Below are 14822 nucleotides of genomic sequence, written 5' to 3'. Positions count from 1 at the left end.
ATTTCCAAGTTTTTTCAATAAGAAGGTGATTTAGTGTACTACTCATAAATTCCTGGTCTGATAAATGAGCTTGGTATTGAATGTTAGTGAGGAGCAAGGAGAGCGTTTTCGCCAGGGCATTAAAGTGATGGAAGAACGCTACCAAGGCCGCTGGAACTGGGGGACTATTGTTGGTTATTTCACTGAGAAGTTCAGCAAGCTACTCATTGTAGAAAAAGCTACACAGGAAGAAAATAGAAACCAATTCGAGCTGACAAGTGAAACCTCTATTAATACATATCATTGTTTTAAGTAGCTTGCCGGCCGGTGTGGCCGAGCGTTTCTAGACGCTTCAGTCTGGAACCGCGCGACCGCTAGGGTCGCAGGTTCGAATCCTGCCTCGGGCATGGATGTGTGTGATGTTCTTAGGTTAGTTAGGTTTAAGTAGTTCTAAGTTCTAGGGGACTGATGACCTCAGATGTTAAGTCCCCTAGTGCTCAGAGCCGTATGAACCATTTTTAAGTAGCTTACTGTAAATACAAACCATGCGTTTTTTGTAACAGAGCGTTTCATTAATTTCCCCGTTTACCATATAGCATAGGATTTTTATACTATATAATTAAAAGCATATTGCTCCAAAATTATGGGTGATACAAAAAAACTAAGGCTACATTTGGATTCAGCTCAAAAAAATCTATAGATATCAGCTATCAAAGTAAAAAAAGTTTTTCAAAAAAAATTTTTGTTGCTCTGTGTAATATTTCTGGAATGGACTGGCCTGCGCCCAGACTCCTGACTTAAACCCAATGGAACACCTATGGAATCCGGAAATGAAATTTTCACTGTGCAGCGGAGTGTCAGCTGATATGAGACTCCCTGGCAGATTAGATCTGTGTGCCGGACTGAAACTCGTACTCGGCACCTTTGCATTTCGGGGGCAAGTGCTCTACCGCCTGAACTAACCAAGCACGACTCACGCCCCGTCCTCACACCTTCGATTCTGCCAGTATCTCGTCTCCTACTTTCCATACTTCACAGAAGTGGAAACGAGAAGGTAGGAGACGAGATACTGGCAGCTGCGAGGACGGGGCGTGTGTCGTGCTTGGGTATCTCAGTTGTCCGCGAGAAGCAAAAGTCGCGAGTTCGAGTCTCTGTTCTGCTCACAGTTTTAATCCTCCATGAAGTTACCTATGTAATCACTTACAACGTCGACTTCGCTCCAGACTGGCGTCCAGCATCACTACATTTTCTGGTTTCGGTTCTTGAGGAAGAATGGGCTGCCATCCCTGAGCTGGTGCGCTACTGGCGCCAGTCTCCATCGATTGTAATCCCGGTCGTTGTGAGTCGATTTTCGACGCCTGCTTGTCTTCTTCGCATCTTTGGCGGATGGCTACTTAACTGCGGTGCGCGCGCTCTGCAGGGAGGCGAGAGTTGCCGGTAGGCGAGAGTTGCGCATAAGCTGATTGTCGCTGTTGCCACTCGAGATGTCGGGACGAGGAAGGGGACGTAAAGCTGCTGCCTTGGCGGAGTTGCTGCTCACGTTAGCAGGAACATCCGGCAAGAAGAAGAGGAAGATTGTATTGCAGTGCTTTCGCTGCCAAAAGCTTGGCCACGTCGCCAAGCACTGCAGCGGAGCAGTCGCGTGCTTGAAGTGTGCGCAAGCACACGACACACGTGACTGCAAGAAGCAGAAGGACGCCCCCTGTACCTGCGCCAACTGCGGTGGCGCACACGCGGCCAACGCCCGTTCCTGCGCCTACAGAAGAAACTGGCGCGGACCGGAGAAGAAGACGCAGAAGCAAGTGACCACCACACACGAAGAGGTGGTCACTTGCACAGAAGACGTCGTCACCAGGCGCCTTAACGACGCCGTACAAGACGCCATGTCCGCCTTCAAATCCGCCATGGCGGAAGAGAGGGCGGCCATGCTGGCGGAACTGGGCGAGGCTCGGCGTCAGATTGCTGAGCTGACGCAGGAGCTTCGCTCAGCCAAAGCAGCTTCCGCCACCCAGGCGACTCCTCCACGGGAGGATTTCGCGACGGTGGCCACGCAGACCGACGTGCCTGCCGAAGGGGAGGCAACACAGCCCAAGACGGACACCGAAGCAGCAGCGCAAGAAGATGAGTGGGAAGAAGTCCCATTCCTCCCGCTTCCAGACATGTACAGCGCAAGCGCTGTAACGCAGAAGATAGCTGCATCGCTTCGCGATGGTACGTACCCCCACCACGACAACCCTTATCCTTTCGTTCCACCTACCCATCCTAAACCACAACTCCCACATCGCCCATTAGGGTATCCAGAAGGCCTTCTTGGTCTCTCTAGGGAGGAGTTCAATCTGATTGACTCCTACCCTATCTTCACAGAGTGGCAAATGCGCTGTATCATCATCGCTCTGGTCAACGGAGAGTATGATAAAGCGGGATGCATTTTGCACAACATCCCAACCGAGGGAGAGCCCTCAGCATCAAGTAGTAAGAAGAAGAAGAAAAATCGTCATACCGACAAGTACAGGAAATAGGTCATCGGCACTCCTTGCCAGTCCAGAAAAACCTACCAGTACAGAAAGAAGATTCGACAAGATTCTCAGGGGAGTAAAGGCCAACAGGCCACAAACTTCCAATCGAACCTCCTCACAGTGAGGAAGTCATAAAAGGAGCAGCGAGCGAGCTCTGCAGGGGATTGCGTTCAGGTGAGTGTGTGAGCGACAGCGAAGTGTGGCGCTGGCTAGTGACCGAGTCGGTACGACGGAGGAGCGTGGCCAGCTGCTGCGGCGTGTTGAGCCGTTTGAATGCAGATCCGCTGCCGACGGTGACTGGGATTTCCTTGAGATTTGAAGGACAGATTTCCTTGTCATCTGTTACATGTTACTCGAAATGAATGAACTGGAGTCGTCGAATTGTTCCTTGGTGGGTTCTGTTCATGTTAATTGAATACCCGAGTGCGCTGAAAACTATCTTGATTGTTTCAGTTAATGTTACTGTATTTGATCTGGCCGCCTAATATGTTGATGGTATTTAAGGGAGTGCTAGCTACGCACATCAAATAGACATGAAGACGTGCTTAATGCGTAGCTAAAGGTCATCCCATGTAGTACATAAGTCTGTGCCTGACGTTCAAGAGCGGGCCTAAATAATTTTCCTATTTCCTTTTGCTATGTTATTATTTCCTTCGTTTGTGTAGAGAATTGGCTAATCAAATCTTAAGAGCCATTGGTTCAAATGGCTCTGAGCACTATGGGACTTCTGCGGTCATCAGTCCCCTAGAACTTAGAACTACTTAAACCCAACTAACCTAAGGACATCACACAAATCCATGCCGGAGACATGATTCGAACCAGAGACCGTAGCGTCCGCGCGGTTGCAGACTGTAGCGCCTAGAACCGCTCGGCCACTGCGGCCGGCGAAGAGCCATTACTGGGTAAGTTGTCACGTAGGTTAGTTCTGCTTGGGTTCATTTGTGCAGTGTATAATTAGAAGTTTATTTATAACCAGTTGGGCAGATATGTATTGCGTATCTGATGCTCCAGAATATTGTCTGCCGCTTATGTGTTTATATTTCAGATAATTGGCAGTGGTCGACGCGAGCAAACACCGATCGGGCTATCACGGTGGAAGAAAGAAATTTAAGGACCTGGATCGGTGTCTATGGTTATGTTGTTAGTGTCCTGCAATTCCATCTTTCCGTTGTCGTTTTCTGGAAGCTTAATTGTGGCTCAAAGTTGAGTATAGTTCTACTTTACATTTTGGTCCGTAGATCTCCTGTATCTAGTAGAATCTTTCGGTTTGCTCGCGTCCATCACTAATTTTCAACGTAAAAATTGAAACAGTTCCATTTTAAGACTATTTAATATGTTATTTTTATATTCTGGCCATGAAACGTATATGAACCTCGTACCTGTAAATAATACTATAGAGAAGCTTAGTTGTGTGTATTAATCTGATAATACTTTTAATTTGTTACAATTGCTTAAGATCAGTCCATGGAAGATGTCTGTGTTGTTGGAAGCAGATTTAGAATTTTATATTTCTGTGAAAGCCAGTTTCTATGTAAGCCACGAAGCATTCAGTTGTATCAGTTAAATTTGATTAATGGTGGTTTTATGAACATTGTTTTAATTAGTGAAAATTGGTTGAGTAAATTTTGAAAGATCTGCTTCTGTCGCACTTACATGCATTACTCTTCTAATCATAATTAAGAGCATGTCCTGCTGCTGGTTGTGTAGGGCAGCTGCCTTTTATTATAATCCTTGTGGAGTCTTAGTTTTTGGAAGCAGATTTAGAATCTGATACGGTTATGTGAAAGTGAGTTTCTAGCTAAGTCATGAAGCATTCACTTATGTCCGTTAAATTTGATTAATGGTGGTTTTATGAACATTCTTTTAATTAGTGAAAATTGGTTAAGTAAATTTTGAATGATCTGTGTCTATCCTACTTAAATGCATTAATGGTTCAAACAGCTCTGAGCACTATGGGACTTAACTTCTGAGGTAATCAGGCACGTAGAACTTAGAACTACTTATATCTAACTAACCTAAGGACATCACACACATCCATGCCCGAGACAGGATTCGAACCTGCGACCGTAGCGGTCGCACGGTTCCAGACTGTAGCACCTAGAACCGCTGGGCCACCTCGGCCAGCTAGATGCATTAATGTTTAATCTGAGTACGGTTGCAACTTCTGTAGGCCAGATGCCTTTTATTATAATCAATGTTACTGTTGGTTTCATTAACAGCATGTGTTTGTAATAAAGAAGTGCATGGCAACTACAAATTGGTTATGTGTTTAACATCGATGTGTCAAAAGAATTAACACATCAGTCCCTCCACAGACACCCTGACGCCTCATGAAAGTGTTCTCAGCAGAGTTGACGCCGCCATACAGACGAAGGGCGGCTACATCTGTAAGGTGTCAGGCAAATCCAACACCTTCCATGAAAACCCTGACATGATTGCAAATCCGGCAGTATGTCACATAGCTCCGAATAAATCCTGACATTAAATTACCCAAAGTAATACGATCAACGAGTGAGCAAATGGAATACCACAGACTAACACAAGAACGCCTAAATGCATGTCATACCTTCCCACCGTGAAACAGACGAGTTCCGAGGGGAGAAACGAGAACAGAAGTCGAGAGCAGAGTCATGTAAGCTAGAAGGCCCTACGATAAAGAACACCCACATCGCCGGCCAACCCCCAAGAGCAGCCCCCAGCACATGTTAAAAGATAGAGCCCTCCAGAAGAACAGTATAGATCTTACGATAACACTAAATGGGCCACACCAGCTGTGAGTTTTAGTGCGAGACTATACGCGTCTCTGTTACGTTGCAAACATTGAAAACATTGCCCCACCGCGAAAAGTATAACGTTTCTCATTGGACAGACAGAATTTTTGTAGGTGGAGCTTAAGGTTAACATTGAGACCCTGATTGGTCAGTTGAAAACACAGCCAGATACCTTTTTCTTAAACCAACTTCGGAAAATTGTAGTAAGGAGAAGTTAGAGAGAGTTGCTTCCGAGACGGCGAGGTGTGTGGAGCTGCGCCGCCCGCCGCCCCCTGACGCTGCCTAACCACCAACAACGTAATGAACGCACGTGATGCCGCATAACAGTGCAAAAGGCTTCACTCAGACCTGCAGAACAGGTTTCTAGATACTTTTGATTAGAATTTGTAGCCCATCGGGATGTTGAAACCGCCCATCAATCGATTCCAATGAAGCTTCGATGGCAGTTTTAGCAGTTTTAAAAACTTTACGAAACGTGGATGTGTTCTGGCATTTAGCTGGCGGACCTACTTTTTACCATCCAGTGCTGCCGTGTATAAGAGGAGTCCTGCATTCCCGACCTGTCGCCGCCGGCGAAGTAGATACCTTAGGGTTTGCGAAGCAACTGAAATCGGTTGATACGGGCAAGTCTTCAGGTCCAGATTGTATACCGATTAGGTTCCTCTCAGATTACGCTGATACAATAGCTCCCTACTTAGCACTCATATAAAACGCTCGCTCACCGATAGATCTGTACCTGCAGATTGGAAAATTGCGCAGGTCAGACCAGTGTTTAAGAAGGGTAGTAGGAGTAATCCATCGAACTACAGAGCTATATCATTGACGTCGGTTTGCAGTAGGGTTTTGGAGTATATACTGTATTCAAACATTATGAATCACCTCGAAGGGAACGATCTATTGATACGTAATCAGCGTGGTTTCAGAAAACATTGTTCTTGTGCAACGCAGCTGGCTATTTATTCGCACGAAGTAATGGCCGCTATCGACAGGGGATCACAAGTTGATTCCGTATTTCTAGATTTCCGGAAAGCTTTTGACACCGTTCCTCACAAGCGACTTCTAATCAAGCTGCGAGACTATGGGGTATCGTCTCAGTTGTGCGACTGGATTCGTGATTTCCTGTCAGGAAGTGATATCAGGTGTTCCCCAGGGAAGCGTCCTGGGACCTCTGCTGTTCCTGATCTATATAAATGACCTGGGTGACAATCTGAGCAGTTCTCTTAGGTTGTCGCTGATGATGCTGTAATTTACCGTCTAGTAAGGTCATCCGAAGACCAGTATCAGTTGCAAAGCGATTTAGAAAGATTGCTGTATGGTGTGGCAGGTGGCAGTTGACGCTAAATAACGAAAAGTGTGAGGTTATCCACATGAGTTCCAAAAGAAATCGGTTGGAATTCGATTACTCGATAAATAGTACAATTCTCAAAGCTGTCAATTCAACTAAGTACCTGGGTGTCAAAATTACGAACAACTTCAGCTGGAAAGACCACATAGATAATATTGTGAGGAAGGCGAGCCAAAGGTTGCGTTTCATTGGCAGGACACTTAGAAGATGCAACAAGTCCACTAAAGAGACAGCTTACACTACACTCGTTCGTCCTCTGTTAGAATACTGCTGCGCGGTGTGGGATCGTTACCAGGTGGGACTGACGGAGGACATCGAAAGGGTGCAAAAAAGGGCAGCTCGTTTTGTATTATCACGTAATAGGGGAGAGAGTGTGGCAGATATGATACACGAGTTGGGATGGAAGTCATTAAAGCAAAGACGTTTTACGTCGCGGCGAGATCTATTAACGAAATTTCAGTCACCAACTTTCTCTTTCGAATGCGAAAATATTTTGTTGAGCCCAACCTACATAGGTAGGAATGATCATCAAAATAAAATAAGAGAAATCAGAGCTCGAACAGAAAGGTTTAGGCGTTCGTTTTCCCGCGCGCTGTTCGGGAGTGGAATGGTAGGGAGATAGTATGATTGTGGTTCGATGAACCCTCTGCCAAGCACTTAAATGTGAATTGCAGAGTAATCATGTAGATGTAGATGCCTTCGCCGAGTTCCGCCGCTGCCCTTCTCCGGACCGGCAGTCGCCGGTGGCAGCGGCTGCAAGTATGCGTGCAATGCGGCGAGGCGGCCGGGACGGGTTCACCTGCCGCGGAGAGCGCGCGAGCTGTCGCCGCAGCCTGGAATGGCAGGCAATCCCCGCGCTGACGCGCCGGTCGCGCGCTGCAGTTCGGCAGCCGTCGCTTCGCCCACTCTGGCGCCGCCCGCATGCCGCGTTTTGTTTTGCCGGGCTCGGGGCGCGAGCCACGCGTTCCCCCGTCAGCGACTGCGGTCGCGCGGGGGTATTCCCAAACAGTGCGCCGTATTTCACGAACTGGTGGGCTTCGTCGCCCTCAAGCACAATACTTCCAACCAAATTACGCTGACAGCGGTATTCATCAAACAGTATTAAACGATTAAACTTACATTCCATTGGGAACTGGTGTCCATCATCAGTGTCAGTTCGAGGTCTTTTATTCATTGTACACTACTGGCCACTAAAATTGCTTCACCAAGAAGATGACATGCTACACACGCGAAATTTAACCCACAGGAAGAAGATGCTGTCATATGCAAATGATTAGCTTTTCAGAGCATTCACACCAGGTTGGCGCCGATGGCGTCACCTGCAACGTGCTGACACGAGGAAAGTTTCCAACCGATTTCTCATACACAAACAGCAGTTGACCGCCGTTGCCTGGTCAAACGTTGTTGTGATGCCTCGTGTAAGGAGGAGAAATGCGTACCATCACGTTTCCGACTTGATAAAGGTCGGATTGTAGCCTAGCGCGGTTGCGGTTTATCGTATCGCGACATTGCTGCTCGCGTTGGTCGAGATCCAATGACTGTTAGCACAATATGGAATTGGTGGGATCAGGAGGGTGATACGGAACGCCGTGCTGGATCCCAACAGCCTCGTATCACTAGCAGTCGAGATGACAGGCATGGCTGTAACAGATCGTGCAGCCACGTCTCGATCCCTGAGTCAACAGATGGGGACGTTTGCAAGACAACAACCATCTGCACGAACAGTTCGACGACGTTTGCAGCAGCATGGACTATCAGCTCGGAGACCACGGCTGCGGTTACCCTTGACGCTGCATCACACACAGGATCGCCTGCGATGGTGTACTCAACGACGAACCTGGGTGCACGAATGGCAAAACGTCATTTTTTCGGATGAATCCAGGTTCTGTTTACAGCATCATCATGGCCGCATCCGTGTTTGGCGACATAGCGGTGAACGCACATTGGATGCGTGTCTCGTCATCGCCATACTAGCGTATCACCCGGCGTGGTGGTATGGGGTGCCATTGGTTACACGTCTCGGTCACCTCTTGTTCGCATTGACGGCACTTGAACAGTGGACGTTACATTTCAGTTGTGTTACGACCCGTGGCTCTACCCTTCATTCGATTCCTGCGAAACCCTACATTTCAGCGGGATAATGCACGACCGCATGTTGCAGGTCCTGTACGGGCCTTTCTGGATACAGAAAATGTTCGACTGCTGCCCTGGCCAGCACATTCTCCAGATCTCTCACCAACTGAAAACGTCTGGTCAAATGTGGCCGAGCAACTGGCTCGTCACAATACGCCAGTCACTACTCTTGATGAACTGTGGTATCGTGTTGAAGCTGCATGGGCAGCTGTGCCTGTACACGCCATCCAAACTCTATTTGAGTCAATGCCCAGGCGTATCAAAGCCGTTATTACGGCCAGAGGTGGTTTTTCTGGGTACTGATTTCTCAGGATCTATGCACCCAAATTGCGTCAAAATGTAATCACATGTCAGTTCTAGTATTATATATTTGTCCAATGAATACCCGTTTATCATCTGCATTTCTGCTTGGTGTAGCAATTTTAATGGCCAGTAGCGTAGTATGGAAGCAAACACACTGTGTAACTCATCTTGAGGAAACTCGCCAAGCCTGAAACAAACTGTGTTTCAATTTATGAAACTTGATGGCTGGAGTTTCGTATAGAAGTATTCATCTTCCGTCGCAACCCAACCACATTCTGTGTATAACAAGTCAGGTGGCCTATCAGAAAAGCTAAAGATCCATACTTTCCCCAAGGCATTTGCAGTGTCAACTGCTGCATGTGCTCTTGCATTATCCTGTTGGAATATACCATGTTGTCATGGAGGATATGTCACGTCTTGATAAACGAAGAATCACAATAGCTGTTAAATGGTGCTTTGTTCAAACGACTGGTTTCGCAGCTTACAGCTGCATCCTCACGTACACATAATCAATTCACATAAAATCCAGACGAGGATCAAATGGACGACCCCAACAGTCAAATCATAATAAAACGTCTGTCGCAAAAACGGTCTTCAGGTAATATAATCGGCAGAACGACATAGTCAACCACTCCAAATAGTTAGGGATCCGCTGGGAGATCCTGCCACGTAAATCTGTTAACATTGTGACTAACGTTTGGTAGGTGTGCATTGACTCCATTAATAAAGGCAAAATATTACCATTACTTCGAGCGTAAAATAGATGAGGATAAACCTTGGGAACCAAATATTTTTTGTAATTCATGTGCAAGAAAACTCGGTTCTTGGTTAAACAAAACAGTAAAGTCAATGACATTCAGAGTTCCCAAGATTAACAGCTCCAAATTACAAACGAGCTGTTAATGAACTTCTGAGGACATACCAAGACCTGAGGCTCAAGACCTACTTCTTGGCCTCACAGTTCGACTTGCTTCTTAGCAACTGGGTCGCTGGGAGTGATGGGTGCGGAGAGCGCTTCCATCAAGATGTTTCAGCAATGGAAGTAAGGTGTCACGGCATCCTGTACTCTTGTATGCCTGCACACTATTGTTGTACTGTCATGAGAGACGTCCCTTAAGAAGATTACAACCGAAAACAAAACCAAACAAAAAACAGAAACGCTCAAATGAATATTTAAATAGGTAAGAGAGGAAAGGGAGTATTTCCTTACATACATGTATAAACATCCAAGTGTATCTGAACGAAGAGCTAACAAAAAATTTCTGGTCTCATATTCTTGTTGTTCAACCTCAATTTGACTGAATTTCTTTATTTTTGTAAAGGATAGAGAGAACTTGAATTTTTTTGTAGACAATATACTAAAGTTGCTAAAGCTATATGCTGTAATTTGCTTAGAGTTGCTTATACAATTTCTGACTAACAGCGAACAAAAAAACTACTTTAGTGTTCCAACAATCATTTTTATGCCCAATCTTATTTTTTCAAATGTTCTCTCACTAAGGTTCATAGTTTAGGGTACTGGGATTAGGAATTAGCTTAATCACAAGCTAAACATATATTCGAAATGCCGCAACTATGATAATACATTTGACGTAAATATTGATCCATACATTTACACAAGTAACTGGTACTCTTCCTGGAGATGGTGAGACGATGTGATGAATTAGATGGCCTAGTTTACGAGATCCTCGCAGCCTCTATCTGTGTGTAGATCACACATAGCACCTCTCACAACCAACTATGGATTCCATTGTGCCTTCTGCTTAAGGCGTAATCACCGTAATAACGTCCACCATTTTACCACCGACAAATTAGCCTCGCTCTGACGGCGTGTTAAGTGCTGGATGGCGGCTGTCTCCTTCCACCTTCCCACTTGAATCCTTCGCGCCTTCCTTCTACAAAGATACTTCGCTTCTCCCTACCTATTGTTATAAGACCTGAACTATAAGTTGACCCAACACATTGATCATTTTTTATTTGTAACAGTTTATATGCTATATTCTCAGAACTTTCAGTATTCGTAAAAACTCTGATTTACATAGTGATTTATAAATTTCAGTTTTGTAAAAATCTAAATATTGAAGAACTATTTATACACCAGCCCGTCCGGTTGGCCGTGCGGTCTAACGCACGGCTTTCCGGGCGGGAAGGAGCGCCTGGTCCCTGGCACGAATCCGCCCGGCGGATTTGTGCCGAGGTCCGGTGAGCCGGCCAGTCTGTGGATGGTTTTTAGGTGGTTTTCCATCTGCCTCGGCAAATGCCGGCTAGTTCCCCTTATTCCGCCTCAGCTACACTATGTCGGCGATCGCTGCGCAAACGAGTTCTCCACGTACGCGTACACCGTCATTACTCTACCGCGCAAACATAGGGGTTACACTCGTCTGGTGTGAGACGTTCCCTGCGGGGTCCACCGGAGGCCGAAACGCACACTAACCCTGGGTTCAGTGTGGGGTGGTGAGGGGTGAAGTGGACTGCGGTAGTCGTCGTGGGGTTGCGGACCACTGCGGCTGCGGTGGGGACGGACCCTCTCCGTCGTTTCTAGGTCCCCGTTTAACATGACATTTATACACCAAAGTACAGTGTACATGTGTAACACTTCTTAGTGTTACAAGCTGTGCATCATGATCTCACAAGCTGTCACCAATCTTCCTCAACCTGTGTCCATTGACTAAAGAACAATCTGTGAAGGTATTGTCTATGACCTTGCTGCTGATGGAGCAGTTTGCAGAGAAGTTATTTACTAATGTGAAGAGCTGTTGTTACACCGCCAGTTCTTTCTCACCTCCAGTTACTACACGCATTATAAACAATGTTGTATAATTCAAAGAGTTTAGTGATCTTGGAGTAATTGTCTTGCACGACACACTTTTGTGCCCTTGTATATTAGTTCAGCAGTAAGGCACCCGTGAAGATTCTTGTCATTACGACGTGCCTTTTCTCGACACTGTTAGGAGAGAAAACAAAATTCTTAACTGCAGCTCCTGAGAAGCTCCGAGGAGATTGTCTGGCGGGACTGACGATTCGGAAACTTCTATCAAACCTTATTACGAAAATATTAATAAAAACTTCAGATCAACACTACAAGAGAAGCATAAACGTTTTGTTTTTGTTGTTGTGGTCTTCAGGTCGAAGACTCGTTTGATGCAGCTCTCCATGCTACTCTAACCTGTGCAAGCTTCTTAATCATCGCCGAGCAAAGTGACCGCACAGTTAGAGGCGCCATGTCACTGACTACGCGCCCCTCCGACCGGATGTTCGAGTCCTCCCTCTGGCATGTGTGCGTGTTGTTCTTATCGTAAGCTAGTTCAAGTTGGTTTAGGTAGTGTCTAAGTCTAGGGACCGATGGCCTCAGCATTCTAGTCCCTTAAGAATTCACACACATTTAAACATTCTTCGAGTAACTACTGCAACCCACATGCTTCCGAATCAGCTTCCTGTATTCATGTCTTGGTCTCCGTCTACGATTTCTACCCCACACATTTCCCTCTACTATTAAATTGGCGTCCCCTTGATGCGTCAGAATGTGTCCTTCGAACCGCTCTTTTCTTCTAGTCAGGATTTGTCACAAATTTATTTCCTCTCCACTTCTGTTCAATAGCTCCTCATTTGTTACGTTATCTATGAATCTAATCTTCAGCTTACTTCTGTAGCAGTACATTTCAAAAGCATCTATTCTCTTGTTGCGTAAACCGTTTATCGTCCACATTTCACTTCCATATATGGCTACACTCCATGCAAATATTTTCAGAGAGGACTTTCTAACACTCAGGTCAACACTAAATGTTAACAAATCTCTCTTCTTCAAAAACGCTTTTCTTGCCATTGCCAGTCAACATTTTATATGCTCCCTACTTCGAACAGCATCAGTTTTTTGCTTCCCTAACTGAAAAACTCGTCTACTACTTTAAATGTCTCATTTCGTAATTTAATTACCTCAGCATCACCTGATTTAATTCGACTACATTCCATTATTCTCGTTTTGCTTTTGTTGATGTTCATCTTATATCCTCCTTTCAAGAAACTGTCCATTCCGTTCAACTGCTCTTCCAAGTCCTTTGCTGTCTCTGAAAGAATTACAATGTCATAGGCAAACCTCAAAGTTTTTATTTCTTTTCCCTGGACTTTTAATACCTACCCCAAATTTTCCTTTTGTTTTGCTCAGTATACAGGTTGAATAACATCGGGGATAGGTTACAACCCTGTCTCACTCCCTTCTCAGTCACTGCATCCCTTTCGTGTACCCGTCTTTTATTTTTATATAATATTAACTTTTATTGAGTGTATAAATAAATACAGAAAACAGAGAAAATAATTTTGTTGATATCCCTAACTTATTATGAATGTTAACGGCCTTCGCAGTGCTGTTGAAAAGCTTCTGGGTATTCAACCGGTGACAGACGATCAGTATAACACTCATCATTTCACTGAGATTTTCATCACAAGTATAGTTCCTGCATACGTATACAGGAATTTTGCAATAACGGTATTTCAGTTATTCATGACACACGTAAGTCCTCAAAATATGAAATGGAATACCAGTGCAGTGCAACTCTAAAATCAATTTACAGTGCGTTTTTTGTATTGTTCTGTATAAGTTCGCACAATCAGTTCTATAACGGACGATAGCCTGAAGAAAGTTTCCCCTCTGTTAGGGACATAGTTTCGTTGTTTCTTGTTTCCAGAGCATAGCTTCGTTTTTTATGATTTTACGGCCACAGGCTCGGCGCAGTATTGACGCCTGGATCAATATCAGGAGCACATAAAACTTTTATCTGTCCGCCGTTCCCGTGGCTGCCTTACGTCACGCCATGAACTTATCACACCAAATACAATATTTGGCACTTTCGCCGAGGTATTTAATTTTACTTACAGTTATCTAGATATTTAATGACGTGTACACCATTTGTCAGATAATGATATATTGAATGTAAAACGGCAGGAAATGTTGCAATGGTGGAATGGATGGTGCTGGTGGATGTAGCGGACAAATTTCAGTTCCTCGGAGTCTTTCGCTGTGACATGCTTCAATAAAATCTCCGTTTACAAGCCGTGTCGTTTTGAATAAACAATCCAGATTTCGACAGCTGTCTCCGCCATCATCATCGGCAGTTGAAGTCACTCAGTTCAGGAGTTAAAATCACTGACTAAGTGATTTCAACTCCTGATGATGACAGAGACATCTATCGAAAGCTGGATATTTTATTCGAAACGACATGGCTTGTAAACGTAGTCAGTTCATCATTTAGTAATAGTAAAGACCAAATATTAGCAACTTTACGCTGGCTGGTCACAACAGTTTGATCTCAAAGAACTATTTATGAGATTTGGCCGTAAGACCAGAAATGTTAACAAAATATTTTCAAATCGAATCATAATTTAACCATAAGAAAATGAATATTTGTGCTTACCGTTCGTAACAAACCATGTGTGACTGTGATGTCACATACATCTACATCTACATCTATGTGATTACTCTGCTACTTACAATAAAGTGCCTGGCAGAGGGTTCAATGAACCATCTTCAAGCTGTCTCTCCACTCTCAAACGGCATGCGGGAAAAACGAGCACTTAATTTTTTCTGTGCGAGCCTTGATTTCTATTATTTTATCGTGATGATCATTTCTCCCTGTGTAGGTGGGTGGCAACATAATGTTTTCGCAATCGGAAGAGAAAACTGGTGATTGAAATTTCATGAGAAGATCCCGTCGCAACGAAAAACGCCATTTTTTTAATGATTGCCACTCCAACGCACGTATCATGTCTGTGACATTATCT

Source organism: Schistocerca nitens, chromosome 7 (genome assembly GCF_023898315.1).
Source record: "Schistocerca nitens isolate TAMUIC-IGC-003100 chromosome 7, iqSchNite1.1, whole genome shotgun sequence".
NCBI classification, from domain to species: Eukaryota; Metazoa; Arthropoda; class Insecta; order Orthoptera; family Acrididae; genus Schistocerca; species Schistocerca nitens.
This window is presented reverse-complemented; position numbering follows the sequence as displayed.